Source organism: Barbatula barbatula, assembly GCF_947034865.1.
Source record: "Barbatula barbatula genome assembly, chromosome: 7".
NCBI lineage: Eukaryota > Metazoa > Chordata > Actinopteri > Cypriniformes > Nemacheilidae > Barbatula > Barbatula barbatula.
Genome location: NC_136770.1, coordinates 8,699,459 through 8,726,038, shown reverse-complemented (window position 1 = coordinate 8,726,038; position 26,580 = coordinate 8,699,459). Strand labels below are relative to the sequence as shown.

General features: G+C 44.7%; 5 long non-coding RNA genes across 5 annotated transcripts; all 5 read left to right on the top strand.

Annotated features, from left to right (window-relative positions):
• The first annotated feature begins 1,247 nt into the window (after positions 1–1,247).
• On the top strand, positions 1,248–1,749 carry LOC306895932. The gene is made up of 3 exons (XR_013786848.1): positions 1,248–1,338; positions 1,415–1,524; positions 1,600–1,749. It is a non-coding gene; the product is annotated as an uncharacterized lncRNA (long non-coding RNA).
• A 3,280-nt stretch (positions 1,750–5,029) lies between these two features.
• On the top strand, positions 5,030–5,531 carry LOC306895973. Its single transcript, XR_013786855.1, has 3 exons — positions 5,030–5,120; positions 5,197–5,306; positions 5,382–5,531. It is a non-coding gene; the product is annotated as an uncharacterized lncRNA (long non-coding RNA).
• Positions 5,532–8,811: 3,280 nt separating this feature from the next.
• On the top strand, positions 8,812–9,313 carry LOC306896018. Its single transcript, XR_013786863.1, has 3 exons — positions 8,812–8,902; positions 8,979–9,088; positions 9,164–9,313. It is a non-coding gene; the product is annotated as an uncharacterized lncRNA (long non-coding RNA).
• A 3,280-nt stretch (positions 9,314–12,593) lies between these two features.
• Positions 12,594–13,095, top strand: LOC306896041. The gene is made up of 3 exons (XR_013786864.1): positions 12,594–12,684; positions 12,761–12,870; positions 12,946–13,095. It is a non-coding gene; the product is annotated as an uncharacterized lncRNA (long non-coding RNA).
• A 3,280-nt stretch (positions 13,096–16,375) lies between these two features.
• LOC306896894 lies at positions 16,376–17,199 on the top strand. The gene is made up of 3 exons (XR_013786966.1): positions 16,376–16,466; positions 16,543–16,652; positions 16,728–17,199. It is a non-coding gene; the product is annotated as an uncharacterized lncRNA (long non-coding RNA).
• Positions 17,200–26,580: the final 9,381 nt, after the last annotated feature.

Here is a 26,580-nt window from a genome sequence, read left to right as displayed (position 1 = left end):
TGTACTGGTGCTAACAGACGTTTTCTCAAAGTATACCCAAGCCATCCCTACCAAAGACCAACGGGCTAGCACAGTGGCAGATGTGTTAGTGAAGCACTGGTTTAATTTGTTTGGCCCCCCTAGTAGGATTCATTCCGATCAAGGCAGAAATTTTGAGAGTAGCTTAATACGGCAGCTGTGTAAAATCTATAATATTCAGAAGAGTCGTACAACACCGTACCACCCACAAGGTAACGGGCAATGTGAGCGGTTTAACCGTACCTTGCACGACTTACTACGCACTTTACCCCCCGATCAGAAGAGACGCTGGCCACGGTACCTAGCGCAATTAGTCTATGCCTATAACACCACAGTCCATCAGTCAACGGGTAGGACGCCTTATTTTCTGATGTTCGGTAGGGAGCCCCGTCTACCGGTGGATTTTCTGTTTGGAGAGGAGACTGCAGAGGGAGACGGTGGGGTGGAAGATTGGGTGAGGGAACATCAGGAGGTATTGGGGAAGGCCTATAGGCATGTAAGGGAACGGTTGCAAGCAAGGAGGCAGTTACGAGATCGGAATTACGAGCCCAAGGTAAATGACACTGGTATAGGAGAGGGGGAGTTTGTGTATACCCGTAATCATGCCATTAAGGGCCGTAATAAGATTCAGGACCGGTGGGATGCCACTCTGTATAAAGTGGTGCGGCAGCCTAGGGAAGGGGGTGCCCCTTACACTATTATCCCTGTGGGCCAAGAGGGTCCAATACGACAGGTACACAGAGCGGAACTCAGGGGTGTACCCGCTGCAGTGGTGGGGATAGGAGACCGTTCTGGGGCCGAAGGAGAGGCCCAGGAGGAAAGTGAGGTTCATATGGCTGATTGTGAGGTAGAGTTTCACCCGGTGGCGATGTCCCAGGATGATTCAGGGGAAGAGAATGGATCTCCAGACTCACCGGTAAGCGATCTTGGAGAGGAAAGGGTGTTTGAAGGGATAGAAGACGCCCCGCAAATAGGCAAGGGTCCTCGCAGATCTGTTAGAAGTACTGCTGGTAGACATTCAAACCCCTATCGGTTGCTAAGATCAGCTGGGGGAACGGAGGAGGTAGATGATTAGAAAAAATGTTTTTTTCATCGTCGGGTCGCCAATGCAATTCGAGGGGGTGGAATGTAGCGGGTACGACCGAAGGCGTTAACCAAGAGAAGGGGCGTGGCTGGAGGGATAAAGGCAGCCGGTAGGAAGGAGTTGTGAGTGTGTCTGTTGCTGGCCGGCAAGAATAGCGGGTGACACACCGACTCTCAGGTGGATGTTGTTGCGTGGTAGACGGGTCTTGTGCAACACTCAAGTGGAACTTCGAAAAGGTAACCCGTCTGATTATGGTGGTGTATAGGATGGTGGTTTTAATAGGATAAAGTTTTAACGTGTTGTATATTGTAGTTTGGTGACGTCGGAAGTAGGTGGATGTGCATGCCGGAATCGTGGAAGTGTTTGTGCGAGACCGTGTGCGAGGGCGCACATGGGCGGGGCTCATTGGACTAGTTATACGGGTATGGAGGGTTGTATGATTAGGGAATGTGGAACAAGGTTTTAATATAATAAAGTGGTTTGTTTTTCCTTTGCAGTGTGGCAACAGCTATTTGGACTCAGTGTGGCCTAATCGTTGCTCTTGTTATTCCTTTATTTTTGGGGTTGTTTTTCAGTTTTGATGTATGATGATGTTTCCTCTAGTCCGCCAGTAAAGCAGGGTATTTCGGCCTAGTATGGTGGCCCAGGCGGACTAGTTATTTCTCTGTTTGTTTGTTTGTTTGTTCTTTTGTTTCCTGTCAAACTCCTCTCACTGTGTGAGTACCACAGGGATGGACGGTAAGGTGCTGTAGGCAGAGATGAGCCATCTATTAACCGTATGCAGAGTGTTTCACTATGGTGTTCCTTTGAAGTTATTTTATGATTTGTTTGTATCTCTTTTCTTCAATTTGGTTTGCTGTGCTGTGGATGTATGTGAACGCTCATCTCTGCTGAGGTAATTTGGGGACCATCCTTGTGTGTAGCCTTTGTGTGAGTGCCACCAATAAACTCTGGCAACTTTTACCTGAACCGGTTGGGTGTGCGAGTATTCATTGTAACATTTTCTCTGCGAGGACCCTTGCCTATTTGCGGGGCGTCTTCTATGGTTCTCTACGCTGGACTTAGCCAGTGGTTATAGTCAGGTGGAGGTGGCAGAGAAAGACCGGGCTAAGACTGCTTTCTGCACCCCGTTTGGACTATTTGAATTTAATAGAATGCCATTTGGGCTATGTAATGCGCCTGGTACTTTCCAGCGCCTTATGGAGCGTATGTTTGGAGACTGTCGGTACCAATCAGTGTTGTTATACCTGGATGATCTAATTGTGTTTTCATCTTCGGTGCACCAGCACTTGGGGAGGCTGGAAGAAGTGTTTTGTAGGTTGCAGAGACAGGGCTTGAAGGCAAAATTGTCTAAGTGTAATTTTTTTCAGACACAGGTGAAGTACCTTGGCCATGTCGTCTCGACGGAGGGGGTGGCGACAGACCCTGATAAGGTTGCAGCGGTGAGGGAATGGAAAACTCCTAGTGACTTGGCAGAGCTACGTTCTTTTCTTGGTTTTGCCAGTTACTACCGCAGATTTATTGCAGGGTTTGCAAAGATGGCAGCACCGTTACATCAAGTAGTAGCGCAGTTAAGTGTGGCAAGGAAGCGGGGTAAAACCCAGAGGAAGCCTATTGCCTCATGTTGGAGTACAGCGTGTGATACATCTTTTGATCAGCTGAAACAAGCTTTGATTTCCGCTCCGGTTTTAGCCTACGCAGATTTCCAGAAGCCATTCGTGTTAGAGGTGGATGCCAGTCACTCGGGGTTAGGGGCAGTATTATCGCAGGAACATGATGGGCAGCGACGACCAGTGGCGTTTGCGAGTAGGGGCCTTAGGCCATCAGAGAGAAACATGCAGAACTATAGTTCAATGAAGTTAGAGTTCCTGGCCCTTAAGTGGGCAGTCTCTGAGAAATTTAGGGAATATCTGCTAGGGTCACCCTGTGTTGTGTACACGGATAATAACCCTTTGAGTTACTTGAATACAGCTAAATTGGGAGCAGTAGAACAAAGATGGGCTGCCCAGCTAGCCGCATTTGATTTGACTCTGAAGTACCGCCCAGGGACCCGAAATGGTAATGCGGATGCATTGTCTCGTCAGTATAGTGAACCACAGCTGCCTGAGACGTCAGGGGATATAGTAGATGCGCTATGCTTTGGTGTTCAGGCAGAAGTTTCTACTTTCCCAGGGTGCTCCGAAGTCGAGTTGGCTAGGCTACAGGAACGAGATCTGGTGATTGGGCCATTGATCCCGTATTTGAGGGAGGGGCGGTTCCCCGGTCCAAAGGAGCGATCAGTGTTTGGGGTAGGGACAAAGGAACTTCTCAGGCAGTGGGAGCGCCTGAGGGAGAAGGATACAGTGATGTATCGTTGCCTGCACACTCCGGATGGAGGAAAGGAGGGTTATCAGTTAGTTTTGCCAAAGTGTTTACAGGAAGAAACATTGTCTAGCCTCCATGACAAGCATGGGCATCAAGGTGTGGAGAGAACTCTGCAGCTAGTGAGGGGACGCTGCTATTGGCCAGGTATGACGAGGGATGTGGAGAAGTGGTGTCAAGAGTGTGGTAGGTGTATCTTGGCTAAAGCCGTGCAGCCTAAGGTTAGGCCCTTTTTGGGAAGCATCCAGGCGAATCGGCCCCATGAGGTTGTAGCAATAGATTTTACAGTGTTGGAACCAGCATCTGACGGCCGAGAGAATGTACTGGTGCTAACAGACGTTTTCTCAAAGTATACCCAAGCCATCCCTACCAAAGACCAACGGGCTAGCACAGTGGCAGATGTGTTAGTGAAGCACTGGTTTAATTTGTTTGGCCCCCCTAGTAGGATTCATTCCGATCAAGGCAGAAATTTTGAGAGTAGCTTAATACGGCAGCTGTGTAAAATCTATAATATTCAGAAGAGTCGTACAACACCGTACCACCCACAAGGTAACGGGCAATGTGAGCGGTTTAACCGTACCTTGCACGACTTACTACGCACTTTACCCCCCGATCAGAAGAGACGCTGGCCACGGTACCTAGCGCAATTAGTCTATGCCTATAACACCACAGTCCATCAGTCAACGGGTAGGACGCCTTATTTTCTGATGTTCGGTAGGGAGCCCCGTCTACCGGTGGATTTTCTGTTTGGAGAGGAGACTGCAGAGGGAGACGGTGGGGTGGAAGATTGGGTGAGGGAACATCAGGAGGTATTGGGGAAGGCCTATAGGCATGTAAGGGAACGGTTGCAAGCAAGGAGGCAGTTACGAGATCGGAATTACGAGCCCAAGGTAAATGACACTGGTATAGGAGAGGGGGAGTTTGTGTATACCCGTAATCATGCCATTAAGGGCCGTAATAAGATTCAGGACCGGTGGGATGCCACTCTGTATAAAGTGGTGCGGCAGCCTAGGGAAGGGGGTGCCCCTTACACTATTATCCCTGTGGGCCAAGAGGGTCCAATACGACAGGTACACAGAGCGGAACTCAGGGGTGTACCCGCTGCAGTGGTGGGGATAGGAGACCGTTCTGGGGCCGAAGGAGAGGCCCAGGAGGAAAGTGAGGTTCATATGGCTGATTGTGAGGTAGAGTTTCACCCGGTGGCGATGTCCCAGGATGATTCAGGGGAAGAGAATGGATCTCCAGACTCACCGGTAAGCGATCTTGGAGAGGAAAGGGTGTTTGAAGGGATAGAAGACGCCCCGCAAATAGGCAAGGGTCCTCGCAGATCTGTTAGAAGTACTGCTGGTAGACATTCAAACCCCTATCGGTTGCTAAGATCAGCTGGGGGAACGGAGGAGGTAGATGATTAGAAAAAATGTTTTTTTCATCGTCGGGTCGCCAATGCAATTCGAGGGGGTGGAATGTAGCGGGTACGACCGAAGGCGTTAACCAAGAGAAGGGGCGTGGCTGGAGGGATAAAGGCAGCCGGTAGGAAGGAGTTGTGAGTGTGTCTGTTGCTGGCCGGCAAGAATAGCGGGTGACACACCGACTCTCAGGTGGATGTTGTTGCGTGGTAGACGGGTCTTGTGCAACACTCAAGTGGAACTTCGAAAAGGTAACCCGTCTGATTATGGTGGTGTATAGGATGGTGGTTTTAATAGGATAAAGTTTTAACGTGTTGTATATTGTAGTTTGGTGACGTCGGAAGTAGGTGGATGTGCATGCCGGAATCGTGGAAGTGTTTGTGCGAGACCGTGTGCGAGGGCGCACATGGGCGGGGCTCATTGGACTAGTTATACGGGTATGGAGGGTTGTATGATTAGGGAATGTGGAACAAGGTTTTAATATAATAAAGTGGTTTGTTTTTCCTTTGCAGTGTGGCAACAGCTATTTGGACTCAGTGTGGCCTAATCGTTGCTCTTGTTATTCCTTTATTTTTGGGGTTGTTTTTCAGTTTTGATGTATGATGATGTTTCCTCTAGTCCGCCAGTAAAGCAGGGTATTTCGGCCTAGTATGGTGGCCCAGGCGGACTAGTTATTTCTCTGTTTGTTTGTTTGTTTGTTCTTTTGTTTCCTGTCAAACTCCTCTCACTGTGTGAGTACCACAGGGATGGACGGTAAGGTGCTGTAGGCAGAGATGAGCCATCTATTAACCGTATGCAGAGTGTTTCACTATGGTGTTCCTTTGAAGTTATTTTATGATTTGTTTGTATCTCTTTTCTTCAATTTGGTTTGCTGTGCTGTGGATGTATGTGAACGCTCATCTCTGCTGAGGTAATTTGGGGACCATCCTTGTGTGTAGCCTTTGTGTGAGTGCCACCAATAAACTCTGGCAACTTTTACCTGAACCGGTTGGGTGTGCGAGTATTCATTGTAACATTTTCTCTGCGAGGACCCTTGCCTATTTGCGGGGCGTCTTCTATGGTTCTCTACGCTGGACTTAGCCAGTGGTTATAGTCAGGTGGAGGTGGCAGAGAAAGACCGGGCTAAGACTGCTTTCTGCACCCCGTTTGGACTATTTGAATTTAATAGAATGCCATTTGGGCTATGTAATGCGCCTGGTACTTTCCAGCGCCTTATGGAGCGTATGTTTGGAGACTGTCGGTACCAATCAGTGTTGTTATACCTGGATGATCTAATTGTGTTTTCATCTTCGGTGCACCAGCACTTGGGGAGGCTGGAAGAAGTGTTTTGTAGGTTGCAGAGACAGGGCTTGAAGGCAAAATTGTCTAAGTGTAATTTTTTTCAGACACAGGTGAAGTACCTTGGCCATGTCGTCTCGACGGAGGGGGTGGCGACAGACCCTGATAAGGTTGCAGCGGTGAGGGAATGGAAAACTCCTAGTGACTTGGCAGAGCTACGTTCTTTTCTTGGTTTTGCCAGTTACTACCGCAGATTTATTGCAGGGTTTGCAAAGATGGCAGCACCGTTACATCAAGTAGTAGCGCAGTTAAGTGTGGCAAGGAAGCGGGGTAAAACCCAGAGGAAGCCTATTGCCTCATGTTGGAGTACAGCGTGTGATACATCTTTTGATCAGCTGAAACAAGCTTTGATTTCCGCTCCGGTTTTAGCCTACGCAGATTTCCAGAAGCCATTCGTGTTAGAGGTGGATGCCAGTCACTCGGGGTTAGGGGCAGTATTATCGCAGGAACATGATGGGCAGCGACGACCAGTGGCGTTTGCGAGTAGGGGCCTTAGGCCATCAGAGAGAAACATGCAGAACTATAGTTCAATGAAGTTAGAGTTCCTGGCCCTTAAGTGGGCAGTCTCTGAGAAATTTAGGGAATATCTGCTAGGGTCACCCTGTGTTGTGTACACGGATAATAACCCTTTGAGTTACTTGAATACAGCTAAATTGGGAGCAGTAGAACAAAGATGGGCTGCCCAGCTAGCCGCATTTGATTTGACTCTGAAGTACCGCCCAGGGACCCGAAATGGTAATGCGGATGCATTGTCTCGTCAGTATAGTGAACCACAGCTGCCTGAGACGTCAGGGGATATAGTAGATGCGCTATGCTTTGGTGTTCAGGCAGAAGTTTCTACTTTCCCAGGGTGCTCCGAAGTCGAGTTGGCTAGGCTACAGGAACGAGATCTGGTGATTGGGCCATTGATCCCGTATTTGAGGGAGGGGCGGTTCCCCGGTCCAAAGGAGCGATCAGTGTTTGGGGTAGGGACAAAGGAACTTCTCAGGCAGTGGGAGCGCCTGAGGGAGAAGGATACAGTGATGTATCGTTGCCTGCACACTCCGGATGGAGGAAAGGAGGGTTATCAGTTAGTTTTGCCAAAGTGTTTACAGGAAGAAACATTGTCTAGCCTCCATGACAAGCATGGGCATCAAGGTGTGGAGAGAACTCTGCAGCTAGTGAGGGGACGCTGCTATTGGCCAGGTATGACGAGGGATGTGGAGAAGTGGTGTCAAGAGTGTGGTAGGTGTATCTTGGCTAAAGCCGTGCAGCCTAAGGTTAGGCCCTTTTTGGGAAGCATCCAGGCGAATCGGCCCCATGAGGTTGTAGCAATAGATTTTACAGTGTTGGAACCAGCATCTGACGGCCGAGAGAATGTACTGGTGCTAACAGACGTTTTCTCAAAGTATACCCAAGCCATCCCTACCAAAGACCAACGGGCTAGCACAGTGGCAGATGTGTTAGTGAAGCACTGGTTTAATTTGTTTGGCCCCCCTAGTAGGATTCATTCCGATCAAGGCAGAAATTTTGAGAGTAGCTTAATACGGCAGCTGTGTAAAATCTATAATATTCAGAAGAGTCGTACAACACCGTACCACCCACAAGGTAACGGGCAATGTGAGCGGTTTAACCGTACCTTGCACGACTTACTACGCACTTTACCCCCCGATCAGAAGAGACGCTGGCCACGGTACCTAGCGCAATTAGTCTATGCCTATAACACCACAGTCCATCAGTCAACGGGTAGGACGCCTTATTTTCTGATGTTCGGTAGGGAGCCCCGTCTACCGGTGGATTTTCTGTTTGGAGAGGAGACTGCAGAGGGAGACGGTGGGGTGGAAGATTGGGTGAGGGAACATCAGGAGGTATTGGGGAAGGCCTATAGGCATGTAAGGGAACGGTTGCAAGCAAGGAGGCAGTTACGAGATCGGAATTACGAGCCCAAGGTAAATGACACTGGTATAGGAGAGGGGGAGTTTGTGTATACCCGTAATCATGCCATTAAGGGCCGTAATAAGATTCAGGACCGGTGGGATGCCACTCTGTATAAAGTGGTGCGGCAGCCTAGGGAAGGGGGTGCCCCTTACACTATTATCCCTGTGGGCCAAGAGGGTCCAATACGACAGGTACACAGAGCGGAACTCAGGGGTGTACCCGCTGCAGTGGTGGGGATAGGAGACCGTTCTGGGGCCGAAGGAGAGGCCCAGGAGGAAAGTGAGGTTCATATGGCTGATTGTGAGGTAGAGTTTCACCCGGTGGCGATGTCCCAGGATGATTCAGGGGAAGAGAATGGATCTCCAGACTCACCGGTAAGCGATCTTGGAGAGGAAAGGGTGTTTGAAGGGATAGAAGACGCCCCGCAAATAGGCAAGGGTCCTCGCAGATCTGTTAGAAGTACTGCTGGTAGACATTCAAACCCCTATCGGTTGCTAAGATCAGCTGGGGGAACGGAGGAGGTAGATGATTAGAAAAAATGTTTTTTTCATCGTCGGGTCGCCAATGCAATTCGAGGGGGTGGAATGTAGCGGGTACGACCGAAGGCGTTAACCAAGAGAAGGGGCGTGGCTGGAGGGATAAAGGCAGCCGGTAGGAAGGAGTTGTGAGTGTGTCTGTTGCTGGCCGGCAAGAATAGCGGGTGACACACCGACTCTCAGGTGGATGTTGTTGCGTGGTAGACGGGTCTTGTGCAACACTCAAGTGGAACTTCGAAAAGGTAACCCGTCTGATTATGGTGGTGTATAGGATGGTGGTTTTAATAGGATAAAGTTTTAACGTGTTGTATATTGTAGTTTGGTGACGTCGGAAGTAGGTGGATGTGCATGCCGGAATCGTGGAAGTGTTTGTGCGAGACCGTGTGCGAGGGCGCACATGGGCGGGGCTCATTGGACTAGTTATACGGGTATGGAGGGTTGTATGATTAGGGAATGTGGAACAAGGTTTTAATATAATAAAGTGGTTTGTTTTTCCTTTGCAGTGTGGCAACAGCTATTTGGACTCAGTGTGGCCTAATCGTTGCTCTTGTTATTCCTTTATTTTTGGGGTTGTTTTTCAGTTTTGATGTATGATGATGTTTCCTCTAGTCCGCCAGTAAAGCAGGGTATTTCGGCCTAGTATGGTGGCCCAGGCGGACTAGTTATTTCTCTGTTTGTTTGTTTGTTTGTTCTTTTGTTTCCTGTCAAACTCCTCTCACTGTGTGAGTACCACAGGGATGGACGGTAAGGTGCTGTAGGCAGAGATGAGCCATCTATTAACCGTATGCAGAGTGTTTCACTATGGTGTTCCTTTGAAGTTATTTTATGATTTGTTTGTATCTCTTTTCTTCAATTTGGTTTGCTGTGCTGTGGATGTATGTGAACGCTCATCTCTGCTGAGGTAATTTGGGGACCATCCTTGTGTGTAGCCTTTGTGTGAGTGCCACCAATAAACTCTGGCAACTTTTACCTGAACCGGTTGGGTGTGCGAGTATTCATTGTAACATTTTCTCTGCGAGGACCCTTGCCTATTTGCGGGGCGTCTTCTATGGTTCTCTACGCTGGACTTAGCCAGTGGTTATAGTCAGGTGGAGGTGGCAGAGAAAGACCGGGCTAAGACTGCTTTCTGCACCCCGTTTGGACTATTTGAATTTAATAGAATGCCATTTGGGCTATGTAATGCGCCTGGTACTTTCCAGCGCCTTATGGAGCGTATGTTTGGAGACTGTCGGTACCAATCAGTGTTGTTATACCTGGATGATCTAATTGTGTTTTCATCTTCGGTGCACCAGCACTTGGGGAGGCTGGAAGAAGTGTTTTGTAGGTTGCAGAGACAGGGCTTGAAGGCAAAATTGTCTAAGTGTAATTTTTTTCAGACACAGGTGAAGTACCTTGGCCATGTCGTCTCGACGGAGGGGGTGGCGACAGACCCTGATAAGGTTGCAGCGGTGAGGGAATGGAAAACTCCTAGTGACTTGGCAGAGCTACGTTCTTTTCTTGGTTTTGCCAGTTACTACCGCAGATTTATTGCAGGGTTTGCAAAGATGGCAGCACCGTTACATCAAGTAGTAGCGCAGTTAAGTGTGGCAAGGAAGCGGGGTAAAACCCAGAGGAAGCCTATTGCCTCATGTTGGAGTACAGCGTGTGATACATCTTTTGATCAGCTGAAACAAGCTTTGATTTCCGCTCCGGTTTTAGCCTACGCAGATTTCCAGAAGCCATTCGTGTTAGAGGTGGATGCCAGTCACTCGGGGTTAGGGGCAGTATTATCGCAGGAACATGATGGGCAGCGACGACCAGTGGCGTTTGCGAGTAGGGGCCTTAGGCCATCAGAGAGAAACATGCAGAACTATAGTTCAATGAAGTTAGAGTTCCTGGCCCTTAAGTGGGCAGTCTCTGAGAAATTTAGGGAATATCTGCTAGGGTCACCCTGTGTTGTGTACACGGATAATAACCCTTTGAGTTACTTGAATACAGCTAAATTGGGAGCAGTAGAACAAAGATGGGCTGCCCAGCTAGCCGCATTTGATTTGACTCTGAAGTACCGCCCAGGGACCCGAAATGGTAATGCGGATGCATTGTCTCGTCAGTATAGTGAACCACAGCTGCCTGAGACGTCAGGGGATATAGTAGATGCGCTATGCTTTGGTGTTCAGGCAGAAGTTTCTACTTTCCCAGGGTGCTCCGAAGTCGAGTTGGCTAGGCTACAGGAACGAGATCTGGTGATTGGGCCATTGATCCCGTATTTGAGGGAGGGGCGGTTCCCCGGTCCAAAGGAGCGATCAGTGTTTGGGGTAGGGACAAAGGAACTTCTCAGGCAGTGGGAGCGCCTGAGGGAGAAGGATACAGTGATGTATCGTTGCCTGCACACTCCGGATGGAGGAAAGGAGGGTTATCAGTTAGTTTTGCCAAAGTGTTTACAGGAAGAAACATTGTCTAGCCTCCATGACAAGCATGGGCATCAAGGTGTGGAGAGAACTCTGCAGCTAGTGAGGGGACGCTGCTATTGGCCAGGTATGACGAGGGATGTGGAGAAGTGGTGTCAAGAGTGTGGTAGGTGTATCTTGGCTAAAGCTGTGCAGCCTAAGGTTAGGCCCTTTTTGGGAAGCATCCAGGCGAATCGGCCCCATGAGGTTGTAGCAATAGATTTTACAGTGTTGGAACCAGCATCTGACGGCCGAGAGAATGTACTGGTGCTAACAGACGTTTTCTCAAAGTATACCCAAGCCATCCCTACCAAAGACCAACGGGCTAGCACAGTGGCAGATGTGTTAGTGAAGCACTGGTTTAATTTGTTTGGCCCCCCTAGTAGGATTCATTCCGATCAAGGCAGAAATTTTGAGAGTAGCTTAATACGGCAGCTGTGTAAAATCTATAATATTCAGAAGAGTCGTACAACACCGTACCACCCACAAGGTAACGGGCAATGTGAGCGGTTTAACCGTACCTTGCACGACTTACTACGCACTTTACCCCCCGATCAGAAGAGACGCTGGCCACGGTACCTAGCGCAATTAGTCTATGCCTATAACACCACAGTCCATCAGTCAACGGGTAGGACGCCTTATTTTCTGATGTTCGGTAGGGAGCCCCGTCTACCGGTGGATTTTCTGTTTGGAGAGGAGACTGCAGAGGGAGACGGTGGGGTGGAAGATTGGGTGAGGGAACATCAGGAGGTATTGGGGAAGGCCTATAGGCATGTAAGGGAACGGTTGCAAGCAAGGAGGCAGTTACGAGATCGGAATTACGAGCCCAAGGTAAATGACACTGGTATAGGAGAGGGGGAGTTTGTGTATACCCGTAATCATGCCATTAAGGGCCGTAATAAGATTCAGGACCGGTGGGATGCCACTCTGTATAAAGTGGTGCGGCAGCCTAGGGAAGGGGGTGCCCCTTACACTATTATCCCTGTGGGCCAAGAGGGTCCAATACGACAGGTACACAGAGCGGAACTCAGGGGTGTACCCGCTGCAGTGGTGGGGATAGGAGACCGTTCTGGGGCCGAAGGAGAGGCCCAGGAGGAAAGTGAGGTTCATATGGCTGATTGTGAGGTAGAGTTTCACCCGGTGGCGATGTCCCAGGATGATTCAGGGGAAGAGAATGGATCTCCAGACTCACCGGTAAGCGATCTTGGAGAGGAAAGGGTGTTTGAAGGGATAGAAGACGCCCCGCAAATAGGCAAGGGTCCTCGCAGATCTGTTAGAAGTACTGCTGGTAGACATTCAAACCCCTATCGGTTGCTAAGATCAGCTGGGGGAACGGAGGAGGTAGATGATTAGAAAAAATGTTTTTTTCATCGTCGGGTCGCCAATGCAATTCGAGGGGGTGGAATGTAGCGGGTACGACCGAAGGCGTTAACCAAGAGAAGGGGCGTGGCTGGAGGGATAAAGGCAGCCGGTAGGAAGGAGTTGTGAGTGTGTCTGTTGCTGGCCGGCAAGAATAGCGGGTGACACACCGACTCTCAGGTGGATGTTGTTGCGTGGTAGACGGGTCTTGTGCAACACTCAAGTGGAACTTCGAAAAGGTAACCCGTCTGATTATGGTGGTGTATAGGATGGTGGTTTTAATAGGATAAAGTTTTAACGTGTTGTATATTGTAGTTTGGTGACGTCGGAAGTAGGTGGATGTGCATGCCGGAATCGTGGAAGTGTTTGTGCGAGACCGTGTGCGAGGGCGCACATGGGCGGGGCTCATTGGACTAGTTATACGGGTATGGAGGGTTGTATGATTAGGGAATGTGGAACAAGGTTTTAATATAATAAAGTGGTTTGTTTTTCCTTTGCAGTGTGGCAACAGCTATTTGGACTCAGTGTGGCCTAATCGTTGCTCTTGTTATTCCTTTATTTTTGGGGTTGTTTTTCAGTTTTGATGTATGATGATGTTTCCTCTAGTCCGCCAGTAAAGCAGGGTATTTCGGCCTAGTATGGTGGCCCAGGCGGACTAGTTATTTCTCTGTTTGTTTGTTTGTTTGTTCTTTTGTTTCCTGTCAAACTCCTCTCACTGTGTGAGTACCACAGGGATGGACGGTAAGGTGCTGTAGGCAGAGATGAGCCATCTATTAACCGTATGCAGAGTGTTTCACTATGGTGTTCCTTTGAAGTTATTTTATGATTTGTTTGTATCTCTTTTCTTCAATTTGGTTTGCTGTGCTGTGGATGTATGTGAACGCTCATCTCTGCTGAGGTAATTTGGGGACCATCCTTGTGTGTAGCCTTTGTGTGAGTGCCACCAATAAACTCTGGCAACTTTTACCTGAACCGGTTGGGTGTGCGAGTATTCATTGTAACATTTTCTCTGCGAGGACCCTTGCCTATTTGCGGGGCGTCTTCTATGGTTCTCTACGCTGGACTTAGCCAGTGGTTATAGTCAGGTGGAGGTGGCAGAGAAAGACCGGGCTAAGACTGCTTTCTGCACCCCGTTTGGACTATTTGAATTTAATAGAATGCCATTTGGGCTATGTAATGCGCCTGGTACTTTCCAGCGCCTTATGGAGCGTATGTTTGGAGACTGTCGGTACCAATCAGTGTTGTTATACCTGGATGATCTAATTGTGTTTTCATCTTCGGTGCACCAGCACTTGGGGAGGCTGGAAGAAGTGTTTTGTAGGTTGCAGAGACAGGGCTTGAAGGCAAAATTGTCTAAGTGTAATTTTTTTCAGACACAGGTGAAGTACCTTGGCCATGTCGTCTCGACGGAGGGGGTGGCGACAGACCCTGATAAGGTTGCAGTGGTGAGGGAATGGAAAACTCCTAGTGACTTGGCAGAGCTACGTTCTTTTCTTGGTTTTGCCAGTTACTACCGCAGATTTATTGCAGGGTTTGCAAAGATGGCAGCACCGTTACATCAAGTAGTAGCGCAGTTAAGTGTGGCAAGGAAGCGGGGTAAAACCCAGAGAAAGCCTATTGCCTCATGTTGGAGTACAGCGTGTGATACATCTTTTGATCAGCTGAAACAAGCTTTGATTTCCGCTCCGGTTTTAGCCTACGCAGATTTCCAGAAGCCATTCGTGTTAGAGGTGGATGCCAGTCACTCGGGGTTAGGGGCAGTATTATCGCAGGAACATGATGGGCAGCGACGACCAGTGGCGTTTGCGAGTAGGGGCCTTAGGCCATCAGAGAGAAACATGCAGAACTATAGTTCAATGAAGTTAGAGTTCCTGGCCCTTAAGTGGGCAGTCTCTGAGAAATTTAGGGAATATCTGCTAGGGTCACCCTGTGTTGTGTACACGGATAATAACCCTTTGAGTTACTTGAATACAGCTAAATTGGGAGCAGTAGAACAAAGATGGGCTGCCCAGCTAGCCGCATTTGATTTGACTCTGAAGTACCGCCCAGGGACCCGAAATGGTAATGCGGATGCATTGTCTCGTCAGTATAGTGAACCACAGCTGCCTGAGACGTCAGGGGATATAGTAGATGCGCTATGCTTTGGTGTTCAGGCAGAAGTTTCTACTTTCCCAGGGTGCTCCGAAGTCGAGTTGGCTAGGCTACAGGAACGAGATCTGGTGATTGGGCCATTGATCCCGTATTTGAGGGAGGGGCGGTTCCCCGGTCCAAAGGAGCGATCAGTGTTTGGGGTAGGGACAAAGGAACTTCTCAGGCAGTGGGAGCGCCTGAGGGAGAAGGATACAGTGATGTATCGTTGCCTGCACACTCCGGATGGAGGAAAGGAGGGTTATCAGTTAGTTTTGCCAAAGTGTTTACAGGAAGAAACATTGTCTAGCCTCCATGACAAGCATGGGCATCAAGGTGTGGAGAGAACTCTGCAGCTAGTGAGGGGACGCTGCTATTGGCCAGGTATGACGAGGGATGTGGAGAAGTGGTGTCAAGAGTGTGGTAGGTGTATCTTGGCTAAAGCCGTGCAGCCTAAGGTTAGGCCCTTTTTGGGAAGCATCCAGGCGAATCGGCCCCATGAGGTTGTAGCAATAGATTTTACAGTGTTGGAACCAGCATCTGACGGCCGAGAGAATGTACTGGTGCTAACAGACGTTTTCTCAAAGTATACCCAAGCCATCCCTACCAAAGACCAACGGGCTAGCACAGTGGCAGATGTGTTAGTGAAGCACTGGTTTAATTTGTTTGGCCCCCCTAGTAGGATTCATTCCGATCAAGGCAGAAATTTTGAGAGTAGCTTAATACGGCAGCTGTGTAAAATCTATAATATTCAGAAGAGTCGTACAACACCGTACCACCCACAAGGTAACGGGCAATGTGAGCGGTTTAACCGTACCTTGCACGACTTACTACGCACTTTACCCCCCGATCAGAAGAGACGCTGGCCACGGTACCTAGCGCAATTAGTCTATGCCTATAACACCACAGTCCATCAGTCAACGGGTAGGACGCCTTATTTTCTGATGTTCGGTAGGGAGCCCCGTCTACCGGTGGATTTTCTGTTTGGAGAGGAGACTGCAGAGGGAGACGGTGGGGTGGAAGATTGGGTGAGGGAACATCAGGAGGTATTGGGGAAGGCCTATAGGCATGTAAGGGAACGGTTGCAAGCAAGGAGGCAGTTACGAGATCGGAATTACGAGCCCAAGGTAAATGACACTGGTATAGGAGAGGGGGAGTTTGTGTATACCCGTAATCATGCCATTAAGGGCCGTAATAAGATTCAGGACCGGTGGGATGCCACTCTGTATAAAGTGGTGCGGCAGCCTAGGGAAGGGGGTGCCCCTTACACTATTATCCCTGTGGGCCAAGAGGGTCCAATACGACAGGTACACAGAGCGGAACTCAGGGGTGTACCCGCTGCAGTGGTGGGGATAGGAGACCGTTCTGGGGCCGAAGGAGAGGCCCAGGAGGAAAGTGAGGTTCATATGGCTGATTGTGAGGTAGAGTTTCACCCGGTGGCGATGTCCCAGGATGATTCAGGGGAAGAGAATGGATCTCCAGACTCACCGGTAAGCGATCTTGGAGAGGAAAGGGTGTTTGAAGGGATAGAAGACGCCCCGCAAATAGGCAAGGGTCCTCGCAGATCTGTTAGAAGTACTGCTGGTAGACATTCAAACCCCTATCGGTTGCTAAGATCAGCTGGGGGAACGGAGGAGGTAGATGATTAGAAAAAATGTTTTTTTCATCGTCGGGTCGCCGATGCAATTCGAGGGGGTGGAATGTAGCGGGTACGACCGAAGGCGTTAACCAAGAGAAGGGGCGTGGCTGGAGGGATAAAGGCAGCCGGTAGGAAGGAGTTGTGAGTGTGTCTGTTGCTGGCCGGCAAGAATAGCGGGTGACACACCGACTCTCAGGTGGATGTTGTTGCGTGGTAGACGGGTCTTGTGCAACACTCAAGTGGAACTTCGAAAAGGTAACCCGTCTGATTATGGTGGTGTATAGGATGGTGGTTTTAATAGGATAAAGTTTTAACGTGTTGTATATTGTAGTTTGGTGACGTCGGAAGTAGGTGGATGTGCATGCCGGAATCGTGGAAGTGTTTGTGCGAGACCGTGTGCGAGGGCGCACATGGGCGGGGCTCATTGGACTAGTTATACGGGTATGGAGGGTTGTATGATTAGGGAATGTGGAACAAGGTTTTAATATAATAAAGTGGTTTGTTTTTCCTTTGCAGTGTGGCAACAGCTATTTGGACTCAGTGTGGCCTAATCGTTGCTCTTGTTATTCCTTTATTTTTGGGGTTGTTTTTCAGTTTTGATGTATGATGATGTTTCCTCTAGTCCGCCAGTAAAGCAGGGTATTTCGGCCTAGTATGGTGGCCCAGGCGGACTAGTTATTTCTTTGTTTGTTTGTTTGTTTGTTCTTTTGTTTCCTGTCAAACTCCTCTCACTGTGTGAGTACCACAGGGATGGACGGTAAGGTGCTGTAGGCAGAGATGAGCCATCTATTAACCGTATGCAGAGTGTTTCACTATGGTGTTCCTTTGAAGTTATTTTATGATTTGTTTGTATCTCTTTTCTTCAATTTGGTTTGCTGTGCTGTGGATGTATGTGAACGCTCATCTCTGCTGAGGTAATTTGGGGACCATCCTTGTGTGTAGCCTTTGTGTGAGTGCCACCAATAAACTCTGGCAACTTTTACCTGAACCGGTTGGGTGTGCGAGTATTCATTGTAACAATGGGATGTACTTCCCATAGACAAAATTGTAAATGGCCGCTGTGAAATTGGGGGTATATGTGATGTGTCTTACAATGAAGAATCCAGCCCTGCAAAAGTTTTAAACATTGGTAAGTTTTTAAAATATGTCTGTATGCATTGCTATGATTTGATGAATTGATTATATACATGTTGTGGTTATCACTATTTAATAAAATCAGGAACTAGATCTGCCATGATGAAGCAGCTTTACAGTGTAGAAAGAGATAGCCAGGCCAGAAACAGACCACAGCAAGATGAAGAAGTAGGGCGAGGACAACGCAAGAAATATCGTAGGATACTGTCTGATTCAGAGAGCAGTGAGGAATTTCAGGTAGGCTGTTGCTATTTTTCGGTGGGAAAATTTCAGATGAACAAGTCAACCGCTATGGATGCTGGGAGTCATGGTTGTGTCTTGTACTCTCCAATACCCAGCATGCATTTTGTTCTATCAGTCTCTTTAATCTTTAATCTAGTCTGTTGAAAAGCAAGTGTCTGCAAAGAAGACCCACGCGATAAGAGCCAGATCCTTTCTAGAGCAGTATAAGGCAGACAAAGTAAGAATTTCAAAAACATGTCACATGACTCAATTTCCTACTCCAAATAAAGGAAAGTCATTGTTTATTATTTACTAGATTTGTGCATCAGGCCTTTGGTAAAATGTGTGTTTTTATAGAGCTGCATTAACATTAACATGTTTTTGTTTGGAATGATATTTGCGTAAGTAAATGTTGATAACATTTATTTTTTGTTTAAAGTAAGCCTTTAGCTGTGATATTTGTAATCAGTAAAAACATGAACTATGTTATTAAATGTAGTAATGACTATTTTAAAATTATAGGAATCAAGTAAAGATGCAGCAACATCAAAGACTGCAACATCAGGAAATGAAAGTGAATTAAATGAGCAAATATTGGCAGAATTAAAAGAAATCAAAAGTGTTCTGGTAGAAACTTTAACACTTTTAAAAAATGGTAAAATGTGTAGTTATTAATTGCATTTATTTATTAAATGCAATTGCTTCTAGTGTTATAATAAGTTATTTTGTTCTAGGATGCACTCCATTATTAACTGCACCAGTTACCAGTTCACTGGTACCTCCCCCTGAACCTGCTTCTAATTTACGTGCTCCAGAGTCTTCCCCTGTGGCACCTGCCCCAAGGACCAGCCTACAACCTCTTCATGTAAAGGAGACTAGCATTGGTGACTGCAAAAAGGTATAGTTTTAAACCCTTTCACACAGAGGCGTCACTACAATGGACGGATATTTAAAAAGCAATTCTTTGTGTATGAATGGGTTTTTGATGGCATAATTTCACATCAACCACTCCAGCAGACAACAGTACATCATCCTTTACACTGTCACCTAGTTGCAAACCGTTTTGTCTTTTCCTCCTAACAAAGCAGGGCTCGATAAGGACTGCCTTGACATCTGAGGACAGCTGTCAGAAATGTAACTTGTCCAAACAAGACAGGACTGTATCGTCAACAAAAATTAATCTGCACGCATATTTAAATATATCACAATATTCACAAAATGTGTGACTAAGTAAGAGCAGGCAGGTCACTAGACTGGGGACATTGAGGGATATGTGAATAATTTTTCACTTCTCCAGGCACCCCAGAGAGAGGCTTCCAAAGGGGACACAGCTGAGCTGGAGCCTTATGATACAATTTTGTTCAAAATTTGGCTTAAGAGAAATAAAATCAATTCTGTTTGAGGTTGTCATAATTAATGTATTAAATGATTTATTGTGGCTGACATGAAACAGTGCTTTCTACAGTGCCATCAATAACTTTGCTCTAGGGTGACTCTGACTCTCTGCTCATACTGTAGGTTTCATTATAACAATCAAATATTAATAGGTGCACATTTTAACTGATTTGGATTCTATGTTTTCAGGTGAGAATTGGCCCTAACACATCCATCAATGCAGAACAGTTTGGTCATGTGAAGTGGACAGATGCTAAAAAGGCAACAAAAGACCTCCTGATTTCAGTGTTCGGCAGAAGAATACTGGCAACACACTGCTACACTGGAAAATGTTCCAATGCCTTTAAGAACAAAGATGCTAAACCTCAACTGGATCCTGAAAAAGTGTCTGACATCATTAGTGAGTAACTTATTTTTCTAAAGAAATCACTTTTAGGCCTTAACAGTATAAATCAGTAGTTATCAATCCTGGTTCTCGTGACCTGGGCCCTCGCTCTGCATATTATGTATGTTTCTCTTGATTGGCCAGTTGCAACATTCCGAGGGTTGTTCTTTAAAAAAACAACCGCTCAAAACTAATAACACCCTGTAACCCGGATGCTGCAAATCATTTTGAGAGGGACAGTTTAATATTACACAAAAATTAATTCTATATATGACTTTTAATAACATTTATGATATCATATTTACGAATGATTTAACGAATTTGCCTGTTCGTGACGTTGGAACGTCGTTTCTTACTTTAAAACCGAAACTAAACAGCTTTTCCTCGCGGAAGGTCTGCATTCAGTAAAAATGAGCTAATAAAATGTTTCAAATTCACATTTTATGCCCAGTTTTTTTCTCATGTGGCAAGTAGCCATGTAAATATCAGGATAATGTACAAGCAGCCGGCTGTTATCGCGAAAGAAGTCCCTTCAGTGAGATACAAATGATCACACTGTCCGGGCTTCAACAACCGGTTGCCTGTACATTATCCCTTGCATGTCAGCCATTCTTAGCAACTGTTAACTATTTTATTTCAAAATAAAGTTAAATAGCAGGGTTAGTTGTGAATATGATGAACACAATAAAAAATTGCATTGATTTAAATAACAACATCAGAAGAAATTGACAATTATGATTTTTGTAATTTTCTCATATCCATATGTACTGATCTATGATAGAAGGATGGTTAGATGAGATGACAGATGTGCGGATATCTGTCTAATATAGACAATATCCACCTCTAGTTTATAGATGGAATATTATTGAGTTATTTGTGGTCAAACTGAATTTGCTAGCAATCGTCACAACTAACCCTCTGTCCATTATAGTTAAAGTTGTAATGATTACACTTCTGACACTCTTGCTATAATTTTATGGGAACTGTAGAAATAAATGTTAAGTGTTTATTTGTAAAATAAGAAATGCATGTTGCTTATGTCAAACTTTGTTAATCCAGCTGAAATTAAAACCCACAAGTTGTGGCCCGCTCCCCCCTACATTATTCATATTAAAGCATTTCCACATATAATGCCTGTAAGTTTTAACCCTAGTGAGTTTCTATTGAAGTGCTAAGTTACTGTTATAAGCACAGCTTTGCTGTAGATGGGTTGGATCGTAAACAGAACACCTAGTACTATTATTCATTAATCATTATGGCTTGTAAACTTATTTTCTCTTTTTTTCTTTTACCTTACAGGCTACATCAAAAGTAAATTCAACGCAGAAGTGAGCATAATTAAAAAAGCCATCTCTGAGAAATGCGCAGATGAATGCAAATTATCCAAAAGACGCAACTGTGTGTGAGAATAATATAATATTGCATTGATTTTTTTGTTTTGTTTTTTGCCTCTAGTGAATATATCTAAATAAAAACGAATTAAAAAATGAAGTCATGATTTGTCTGCACGCTTTTGTTTTATCAATCTGAGATAAAGTTATGAAATGTTGAGAAGTTTGCTAGTATGCTGTCTTAAACAAAGGGTTGTGGGTTCTTAGCCTACATGTTCTCAGGTTTATTGTGCTTTTTGAGGATCAAATCCATAATGTTTTCACTGCTAAAGCAATGTGTAACAACTTAATATTTTTAGAGCAATGTCTGTTTTAAGATTTTATATATATATATATATATATATACATACACACACACACACACACACACACACACACACACACACACACAGTAGGATACAGTAGGAAAGTGTATACCTTTTTTTTATCAAATATCATATTGAATCCCTATATGCCTTAATAGAAGAAGTCCTAAAGAGGTAAGATCATTCTTAGTAATCCTATAGGAATGGTTCCAAAAATAATATAAATTCTAATTAGAATCCAGTACAAATTTCTTATAGGAATCCAATAGGAATGGTTCCAAAATATGATAGAAATTCTAATTAGAATCCAGTACAAATTTCTTATTGGAATCCAATAGGATTTTTTGACAAGGGTTCTGAAAACTTATGGCTTTTTTTCTTCATAAAACGAGTTGGACATCATCACACAAATGTCTGCGTATGGACCAGTTAAATCAGAAGACTAAAATTAGCCCGTAGAGAATAAGGATGTCACAGCAATAATGAGCCACTCACACAAGGTTTAAGGTTTAACTGATTTTTTAGTTTTTGGTTTGCGTAGAATGCAAATTTTGTAGAATTTGAGAAATAAATTAAGATAAAATAAAATACAGGAAATGGAAAAAATAAAATACAAAGTGTGCTTCAACAAATAATATTAATTATTTAAACACCGTTTTTTCTCAGGGTTTCAAGGACTTTAAATACTCATTTTCTAAACAAAATAATTAAAGGACAAAAATAAATGTATATTCTGCTATTACTTTATGCTAATACTTGTTTTTTACCTGGGTTACACACCTCCCAGCAGTTTATGCACGCACCAAGCAGAAATGACATAAGCCCATATATCTTTACAGATAGCCAATTATAAAACACAAATGCAGTTACAACCCACAAACATTCATCAACAATTCACCTGTTTAGTTGGCCTAATGAAAGCCAGGGCTGGCTTCAATAAGTGAATTGAACAAACGAGTTACCCTCAGAAGAGTTGCAGGCGACGAGTGTTGCTACTGAACCGTCTAAGTACTGTGTCCTTCCATTCGCTTGTGCATTTGTGTGTCAAGTCTTTCTCGAATGCAAGCTGCACTAACCTGATCTTTCTCTCGTGTAACATTGTGCGTCTGTGCTCCAACTTGAAAAACTGTTCTTCAACTTTAAATGGATTTTGCGCGCGCTGCAAATCAAGTGTAACAAGTTTACTTGGCGACCAATAAGCATTCACCACGACGAAGCCTAGTAACGTGCCATGAACAACCAAAATGGCCCTCGAATGCCCCACCATAGCGCTGGCGCTGTCAGTATTATTATCATCCAGTTAGTGTAACGGTCACCAGCTGGAGTGCCCCTTGAGAACCACCAGAGGGCGCTCCACATCAGACTTTTCACTCACTCACAAACTACATTTCCCATAACTCACTACCCGGACTCATCAGCACTGATTGCACACACACACCTGCATATCATTCACATACACACATATATACCACTTCCACACACCCATTCATTGCAAAGACTTGTTTAGTTATTACTGCATTTCTGAGCGTTTCACTGGTTCCTTGGGTGCGTCTCATTTCTTATTTGTTTACTTATTTCTTACTTCCTTTCCACGTGCCTTAGCTCCACCTCTTCAGGATGCGAGAGAAGGAAGCAAGGAAAAGACACAAGGACGGAGGAATCGAAGATAGTGAAATTATATATCCTCGCTCTTTAGCGTCACTTCAAAGCGTCGTCAACTAATGATGACTGTACACCGCTGGATTTAGCTTGCACATCGGGATTCTTGAATATAAGATATAATTTCTATTGTAACTGTTTCAACCTCCACAAAATACCATATTTGTTCTTATTTATTTACCAGTTATTATTAATGAATTATTGTTGTTGTGATTTCACATACATTGTGTCTTGTACATAGGGTGGCCATTTCCATAACACCAAAAAGGAGGACACTTTGCAGCATTTAGTGAGGCAAGAATAACTGCATCTGGTGTACTCGCAAATACAATACAATTTTGTCTATCATATCTATGGTATCATGAGACAGTGATTCTGAAATAGCCTACTCTATTCATTGCCAGACAATTTGATCAACAACATTGATGTAGACCTATGTGTACCAGAAGAGGCAAAAAAGTGTTTGTTCACAGTATTTCTATTTATTCAAGACACTCCTGTATGTGATGCTTGACTGTATGATAGACTTTACAAAGCTCTGCAGTGGAGATTTTGTCATCCTGAGGTGATGTTGCCTCTCGAAATTAAGACCTAAGGGAAGACGTACCAGCAGCTCATCGGTTACCTTTATGTTTTTCAGTGCTGACATGTCGGTCAATGGCGGCTTTCCCTTTACAACTAACGTCCACTTCACAGCGACATAGTGTGCAAAATCCATGGAAAGCATCTCTACTGCTTTTTGATATGAATTCGTGCTCTTTTGTCCTTTCCGGATTAAATGATGTCGGACGTTTCGGCATGTTAACGTTATGATGTGACGTAGCCAGTACGTGGACTCCACCTCGACGTCGTGGAGGCTTGTTTACATTTTTAACAAATTATATATCAGATATTTATTTGACACCTCTTTCAGCCAATCATTTGACTGACCGTCAGATGCTATGCTGCTGCGTCCCAATAAAGGTTTTACAGCGCAATGTTTAAGGCCGATTCAGCGCAACTCCGAAAGCGCAACAAATGAGTGTCCGGCTTGAGGCTGCGCTGGACGCCGGACAGGGGGCTTAAAATCCGGACGTATGGCCACGCTACTTGTACATGTAAACAATAATGATAATGATTATTATAATAATAATAATTAATAAACAGTCGCAAGAACACACATTTACAATAACTTTATGATTAATACTCACATTTATGTGTGTTTGAATGTTCTGCCATGGTTCTGCCTCCCTCCTCGATCCTCGACTCCTCCCGGTGCAATTAGAGAATCGAGATGTCCTTCAATATGGCTGAGCTCGATCGGTTTCCGGCTCATAGGATGGAGGATAGAGGATGACCCTTGCCGGTTATTTGGATTACGCCTTTGGATTGCCCTCTAATAAAGCTGCAATTGGATCTCACCTTCAAGTCTCAGAGCAGTTCGTAACAGTTAGTGGTGAAAATTGCAGAGATTTTAGTGATATTTTTAATACACGCACAAAATCCACATATTTTTGTTTATTTAATTTGCATAGTGTTTGGAGGGTATTATGTAGACTTAAGATAGTAGACTTAAGATAGAAATCCTCTACATCTGGATCTAGAACTCAATTCCGCTTTGAAATTCTCTTCCATTGTCTATATACTCAACTGTGTGGCTTGTTTTAGAGGGACATCTGCTTGATTATACTGTTAATGTATTTATAATATTTCATTTCAGTCATCCCGTCACCATGCTGACTACATTGAAAAATAGAAGACATATGACACCACTTCAGGACGCAAAGCATCACATTGCTTGCAAAACAGACAAGCCTGGGATCCAAGACAAATTTATCAATAAATATAAAGGTAAGATACATTTCACACTGAATAATTCACATTCAGTTTAATAAACATTTAACATGAGGTCCACAGGTTGCCCAGTATAGTCTAATGCAGTCAAATTTAACAAAATATAGCGATAATAATGTTTGTGTGTGTGTTTGGAATGACAGCTATTTTTCATTTTAGCATGGCTACTAAATAAATATTTTCATTCAATATTTTTTGATAGTTTCATTAATAGTTCACTTTAAAAGAATCTCTGAAATAAATATATTTTTCTCTTTAGGACGTGGCGTTTTCACCAATGAAGCTTTTTTCAGAGGTGATTTTATTCTTGAATACAGAAGTGAACTTCTGAGTTCAAAGGAGATTCTGGCTCGATCTGAACACTGCAGTGAAGTTGAAAACACATTCTTGTTTGATTTTCAGTAGCATGGCAAACATTGGTGGTGAGTATAGAATTGGTGGCTTGATGTAGTAGGGTTGTTATAATATCTTATTACACGTATCATTGATGCTTGATTCTGATTGGCCAGTCGCGACATTCCAAGTGTTGTTATTTTCATATAACAACAGCTCAAAACTAAAAACTCCCTGTGACCCGGATGCTGCAAATAATTTTGACAGCTACAGTTTAATATTACAAAAAAAATCATTATAAATATGTCTTTTAAAAACATATATTGACATTATATTAACAAATTATTAAACCAATTTGCCTGTTTGTGACGTTTGAACATTGTTTCTTACTTAAAACCGAAACTAAACGGCTTTTCTTTGCGAAAGTCCTGCATTCGGTAAAAATGTCGTGCCAATGCAATTGTCTCCATTCCCCCTGCTGGCCTGAGCTCACATTGTACTATACCATCTGCTACCGAGCACGTTTTCACCATTACTATGTGACTGCTTTGAGAACAAAGCGATCTCTCTCAGCACAATGGTTAGTGGTTAGAGCGTTGGGCTTGTGATCAGAAGGTTGCTGGTTCAAATCTCAGTGCCAGCAGGTCATGACTGAAGTGCCCTTGAGCAAGGCACCTTACCCCTGATTGCTCTGCAGTAATGTGTCACTGTAAAAAACTACTTGTAACTACTTGCTTTGGATAAAAGCGTCTGCCAAATGAATAAATGTAAATGTAAATGTCATAAGGTGTGTTCAACTTCATGTGCACACTGCACAGACCAATCCGCTTATGATATCATTGTCATAAGAGAACGAAATGAGAGTAACTGGCCAATTATGCTTTTAAAGCACTCTGGGCATACTTGATTATCATAAACCCGATTGTTCACACAGCGTTGCATTATGTTTGACAATCCAAATATTAGGAAAAGTTTTGGCAACAGTGCCATGCTTTCTGTTCTGCTCTCTATTTATTGACTCTGATTTGCGTTCATACTGTCCCCTTTCCAAACCAAACTGCGCTCCAGCCCGACTCTTCCAACCAGGCCAGTGGCACGTTAAGCGCAGTTGCAAGCACTCCCACTAGTCAATCAAACCAGGCTTCAGGTGTCAAACAAGCTTCAGTGTGTGGTTCGATTAGGACAATGGATGTAGGTCCTTATAGTTTAAAGGGGTAGTTCACAAAAATAACGAAAATCTGCCCTATGGTTTTTATTGCTTCTAAAACAGAATTTAAAATGTTTCCTTTCAATGGCTGTGTATGCACATGTATTTAATGTACTTTTCAGGCTTCCAACAGATACAAAAGCTTCATAGATTAACCCTTTGTGCATCTGTCTATATTTCAAATGTAGGCATATTAGTGGATTTGTTTGGTATAAAACAAACTAAAATATAATCTATTATTCAATGACAGCTTTGGGTAATCATGTTTTAGTGCTTATACCAATAGATCTACAGAATTACAATTTGTAGGCAAGCTTCCTGAACTGTGTGGTTTAGAAGAAACACAAGCAAGTTTAAAAAAAGCCAGGATTTCATAAAATAATGAATTGAATATTTTGGATTTTTTTTATAATCGTGTAGTTGGGTTTGAGCATGGATGGAGTAGTCTAAATTATGCAACTGTTCCTTTAGCTTCAACTGTCACCGTTAAAGTGCCAGTTTACCC